This window comes from Setaria italica, chromosome IX, assembly GCF_000263155.2.
Source record: "Setaria italica strain Yugu1 chromosome IX, Setaria_italica_v2.0, whole genome shotgun sequence".
Taxonomy (NCBI): Eukaryota; Viridiplantae; Streptophyta; class Magnoliopsida; order Poales; family Poaceae; genus Setaria; species Setaria italica.
Genome location: NC_028458.1, coordinates 3,901,682 through 3,907,855, shown reverse-complemented (window position 1 = coordinate 3,907,855; position 6,174 = coordinate 3,901,682). Strand labels below are relative to the sequence as shown.

At 47.6% G+C, this 6,174-nt stretch overlaps 1 non-coding gene across 1 annotated transcript; it reads right to left on the bottom strand.

Moving 5' to 3' along the window:
• Positions 1–3,733: 3,733 nt before the first annotated feature.
• Positions 3,734–3,807, bottom strand: TRNAV-AAC. Its single transcript has one exon. It is a non-coding gene; the product is annotated as a tRNA-Val (tRNA).
• Positions 3,808–6,174: the final 2,367 nt, after the last annotated feature.

Here is a 6,174-nt window from a genome sequence, read left to right as displayed (position 1 = left end):
TGCTTTTGCTGCATCCATCAGTTTCATGGAAACTGACTGCTTGTTTTTGCCTATCTATCTCATCTTGACATTCTTTTGGCATGATCCATGAATTTTAAATGTTGAATCCATTTCTTCAGACTGAATTGACAATTTTGTACATATTAGCAAAGATGTAGATACCGTCAGGACTAGTCGGTCTAACCATCCCTTTCATGACAATTACAGGATCAGGAATGCTATGTCGATTTGCACAAGGGTCTTTTTTTCTGGCAATAAAAGAAAATGCTGACAATGATGAGCAGATGACATCCATATTGCTGTGCTATATCTCGATTGATATGGCAATAGCTGTCTAGATATGAATGCTACAAGTGCATGTAAATGCAGATATCGATTTTTCTCCTCTGAGATGCTAACTTTGATTCACACTGCATTTACTAATTTTAACAATATTATTCAATTAACAGTCAATTCCTAAGTTGTACATATGGCAAGATTTTCCTTTCCATTACTGTTAATAAATCACCGAGATGTTTGCGGTTTCTTTTTCTAACAGAATTTAGAAATGATTGTTGTGAACTGACCAAAGTCCTACCAACAGGTCCTACAGACAGAGATTGGATAACAAACCTCTAAATCCAAAGTACAGATCAATCAATCTTGTCCTTTTGCCTGCTCCTATTTCTGGGGAACCAACACATACAACGATGATCTTATCTACAACTTACCAACACCATTTTCTACTTGTGGAAAGATTTGATCTGCAGAAGATGAGCTCGCCATCACACTGCCGGCTTATAATTGGATCTGCTTGTGGGGCACCTGAGGCAACATGCTTGATGGCAATGGTTTCAGCATCCTCCTGGTGTTCTTGTGGCTCACAGCAGCCGGGAGAATCTGTGTGGAGCCCTAGGCTTGCAAAATGCCAGCCGCTCATCTTCAGCCTGGAGGTGTTTTTCAAGACATGGCGGTTTTCGCTCCAAAGTTTTCACTGATGTTACAGCACTCAAGTGTGCATGTTACATACATGGATGTCCTATCAGCACATGCTACCGGGGCCTGCTCACTGCAACTGGTGATAATAGGATCGGATGCTCATATCTCCTGGAGTTTCATGTCTACCACCACTTTTGGATCCCCTGGCAGTCCTTGCCCCGCTGTTGCTTTCGTCTCTCGGTTATTCTTTGGATGCATATGGTTTGTCACTTGTGTCGTCGGAATGCTGGGGATACGAGTAGTGATGAAGTAGAAGTGAATTGCCCTCCTTTTCAAATTATCTTAGTTTTTTTTGGTGCAACTAGTCTATGCACGAAGCTCAATGACCAAGGCTAGCTATTATTGCTGTATCTGGACAGTGATTTTCGTGTTACTTTTCTTTGTGCAGTTGTTTCGCCAGCTGGAACATGTTGTGTGGTATTTTGTTTTTTTTCTCGATAAGGGAAGTTTTATTAAAATCAAGATCGTTACATCGAGTCGATAAAAAATCTTGAGATCCTCCCGACCTCTACACAACTAAGATGCACACAGCCTTACAAGAAAAAATAAAGATAAAAACACACTAGTGATTCGTAATCCTAAGACTAAACTGCCACCCATGTGCTGGGTAAAAAAACTCCTTAGTTACCTACGCCAAGCATTGACACGCCGCTGCAACCAAACCCTGCGAGGTTGCCTTCTGTAGAATAACCCATGTACGGAATCAGTGAATAACCGAAAAGATATCTTGTAAAGGAGTAGCAATATTTCTCTTTTCAAAAACCAAATCATCCCTGCATAGCCACATGGACCAACAAAAAGTTGTGGCCCCGAGAAGAACAAATGGCCTAAGATCATTACTAATCCCCAATAGCCAAGTCCCAAACATATTTGCGACGCTACGAGGAGGTGATAAACCTGTAGATGCATAAATAACTGACCATGCATCTCTAGCAAATTGGCAGTCGAAGAACAGGTGTCTAATTGTCTCATCTTTGTGACAAAAACAACACTGCTTAATACCTTGCGAATTGTGATTAGCTAGATCATCTTTCATTAAGATTACACCCTTAAGTAGGTACCAAAGAAAGATCGTGCTTTCATTTTCCAAATTCGTTTATTTATATTGGGGATGTTGTTACGGATCAATGCTAAATAATGAGATTTCACTGAGAATTGTCCATTGGGATGCAAATTCCAGCGAAACTCATCTTCCTCTTGGCTCAACACAATATTAACAATACATGGCAAAAGATTGTTCCACGCAACTAGTTTTTGTCCAACTAGGTCTCTACGCCATGAAAGACTAGTGGAGCGACGCCTAGTACTTCTGCAACAGTATCTTGTTTATGACGGGCTATGTTATAAAGAGAAGGATACTGTTCACGCTGGGTTCTGTCGCCCATCCATATATCTTCCCAAAACCTAACTTGAGATCCATCCTTAATATGAAGGTGCCAAAATGAAGGGAATCTTGTTTAACCTTCATAAGACTAGCCTAGAAATGCGAGTCCCCATTCTTCCATTGCACTTGTGAGAGGGGTTTGGAGCCTATTAAGATCTGTTGCCAAGTTCCATCTGTTGTCAGTAGCTTGTAAAGCCACTTACTAAGCAAAGTAGTATTCTTAATGTCAAGATTATGAATTCCTAGACCCTCCTGATCTTTAGGTTGGCACAAAATGTCCCACTTGGCTAACCGGTATTTACATTTTTGTTCATCACTTTGCCGGAATAACTGTGATCGAAAGTAATCCGATTTTTTTATACTCCTTTGGGAACCGAGAAGAAAGACATCATATACCTAGGTAAGCTACTAAGCACTGAGTTAATCAATGTCAGCCGACCCCTTGTTGAAAGGTGTTTTCCTTTCCAACTACAAAGTCTTTTTTCAAAGCGTTCCTCCACTCTTTTACAATCAGCATTTGACAGTTTCCTATAATGAATAGGTATACCCAAATATCTCATTGGAAAGTCCCCTAGATTACATCCAAAGAGTTCAGTGTAATGAGCCCTCGCTTCATATGCATCACAAATGCAAAAGATTTTACTCTTATGAAAATTAATTTTGAGTCCTGATAGTTGCTCGAAAGCACACAGCTTTGATAATAATTGAGTGTGATAATAATTGATGCCTTTTCCTCTCTGGCTTAACGTTAAGAGATGGAAGTGGACCTCAAAAAAAGAAAAAAAAACATGGAAGCGATGAGCACATGCTAAGCTTTGGTGTAGGAGTGATTGATGTCACGTCTGCATCTTGTGTTTATTAGGGTTCACTCCAGTTGCCATCTCCGGGTAGAACAATCTTATGGGACTGGGACTCATATCGTGTTTCACGTTTAGAAGTTGGGATTTGCATGGAGTTCATGCGCAAGCTGGCTGCATCTCTATCTCCTGCTGAAGTCTAGTTGTCAAAGTGTTGTGTTTTGCATGGAGGAATGAGCTGTGTTCTTATTTCCTCTGGCAAACTGAAGCATGTTGTTTGTGTTGTGTGCTGGTGTGCATCTAGATGATAAAGATGGCTAACAGCAGGAAACAGAAACAGAGTTGGCAGTTGCATGAATTAGCGGCGCAACAGAGGAAATCAGAAAATCGAGGAACTGCAAACAAAATGTGAGCGATAATAATAGGAGAACATGCGGATCCGAACGCACTGTGGTGATGAACATTTGTAAAACAAAAGATACGATTCATTTTGTGCCTTGCAGCAGTTGTTTCAACGTCAGCGTACGGAAGACTACAGAGGGAGGGACGAAAATGAAATTGAAAAAAACATACATGGCTTCGCCCGGACTCGAACCGGAGACCTTCAGTGTGTTAGACTGACGTGATAACCAACTACACCACGAAACCGCTCGCGTTTGAATTTGTTAAAGTTGTTTAACTTTACTGTAAATAGACCTCAACTTGGGCCGAAAGGCGGCGAAGCCCAAACCTGGTAGCGAGGCAGCGAGCAAGCAGCCCACGGGCTTTCCGAACCGGCGTCTGGTGGCTGGCCACTGACTGAGTCGTCGTCGTCCCTGTGGTGCGGCCCGCCAAGCCGAATGTTAGAACCCGCCGCCGCCCGGCCCGTCACTCTCTCAACATTGCCAGCATGCACGTCGGTCCCCGAGGACGCCGGCGTCGGCGGGCGGCGGCGACGACAGCGAGGAAGGAGGAGACTAGAAGAGCATGCCCGTCCATCGTGCAGCTAGCCTCGAGAATGATGACTTCCAGGCATGCTTCGCCGGCCTGGTGCTGCGCCCATTTATTACCACAGTAATTCCTACGCATCGCTCGTGCATGCGTACCGCGTACTCGAGGTGCCTGCATGTCTGCATGCATGCGGGGTCGCGGGATCTTGCATGCATTGTCCGTGCCTCTTTGTGTAAGTTGCAGCCTTACCTGCAGGTGCGTGCATGCTGCGATCGATCTACGCATCCATGCGCACTTTACGTACAGCAGCTAGCTGTAGGGGCCTGCTCTGTAGTGTGCGATTCGATCAGCCGGTTCGCATCTGTTTATGATCAGCTAGAGCAGTTTCAGACGGCTAGCTGCGCTGCGCTGCGTACACGTACTCCTGTCATCAGAGATGTAGCTGGAGAAGATGGATGATGATCTCGTTCGCACCGCCTCTTCCATATTATCTACTGGCATGGGTGTTTGGCTCGATCGGGTCCCGGTCCCCGGCGTGCCAACTCGCGCAGGGCATCTGACCAATGGCAGTGGCCTCTTTCTTCGATCGCTTACGTTGCTTGATCAAATCATGGCCCCTCGTACTGATAGGATGGTGAGGTTTAGTTTGGGAGCAATATAATGTCCGTTGCACGAAACAGCGCACGGTAGGTGAGAGTGAGATGGATCGATCTAGGTGGTGCCCGGCGGCCAACAGAAGCTGATCGAGCTTGTCCGTCATGTGGGCTGTTTATCTGTCGTGTCATCAACCAGCTAGCAGATGCAGCGTCTTAGCCCTTGTCGGGCTATTAGTCGTTGCCGTGTCTCATACTCTCATCATCAGAGCAGAGATAGATTTGCAAGGAAGCTAAATAACGCAGGGGACACCCACACACACACACACAGTGCTTTGTTTCGTTTGAACCATGGATATGGACGCATGCATTGTCATGGACTCTCTCTATGAGCGGTCAACTAACAACAGCAAGCAGGCTTGCTGCGGCACAGCTCAAGGAAAAGGAGCCTGGCAGGGAGAGCAGAGGGAGGGATCGAGTAGGTCGAGTCGACAGAGAAGCGGGCGAGCAGAGGGAGACAAGCAGGGCGAGACGACGGCGCCGGGGCGGGGCGGGGGGCTCGCTAGCTTTGCCGGGCAGGGGCGGCCGTTGCGGGCGTTTGTTCCATAGCGGGCGCCGCGAATCTCCCCGAAAGCGGTGTGCGTGCGTGCGTGCACGGATCCATCTCGGATTCGCGGGCGCCAACGGGATTCATCCACCATCCCAGCATGGTCCCTCCGCTGCCGGCCGGCCGGAGGCTTCGATCGGCGATCTGATTCGGTGTGAGCCCACAGGCGGCGCGTCGGCCTCCTCGCCGACCGCGACGGCACAGGGCGCCCCGGGAGCACGGGTGTGCTGCCGGTGCCGGCCGGGCGCGGAAGCGAACGAAGGAAACGCCCGCGGCCGCAGTCCCCCACCCACGACGACATCGCCGTACGGAGGGCGTACGTGACGGGTTGTACTCTATGCGTAGCCATTGGTTCCCGTTCGTCGATGATCTCACGTGGTCCGCACATCGTTCGTACGTGGTGGTGCTGACCTGACCTGACTCACCTAGCTTCCTGCTGTCCAACGCCTACTCCCCGGTGGGGGTTGACAGGGTCGTTGTACTGCTTCATCAGTTGATCCTGACGGCCTTATGTTTTATATTCACAACTCAGAAAGAAAGGCTGCTGCTTTATTTCAGAGCTTGCAATCTGTAGCAACCTTGACTAGTATACTACTCCTACTACCTCTTCCTTCAACATTATTTCTTTCAAGTAGCGTGGGAGTTGGGACCAAATACGCACTTGGGTTTAAGAGCAATAATCCTAGTGCACAGCACGAAATGCGCAAGGCCCGGCCGGCTCCGATCCTCCTTTTGCCCATCATCTCAATCCCCAGTCGTCGCATCAACCATCAACCTTTTTGCGAGCGCCATGTAAAAAGCCGAATGCACCTGCATCGCATGCACGGTCACGGGGGCACGCCGCTGTTAAAAAAGAGGGGGGGGGGGGGGGGGGGGGGGGGGGGC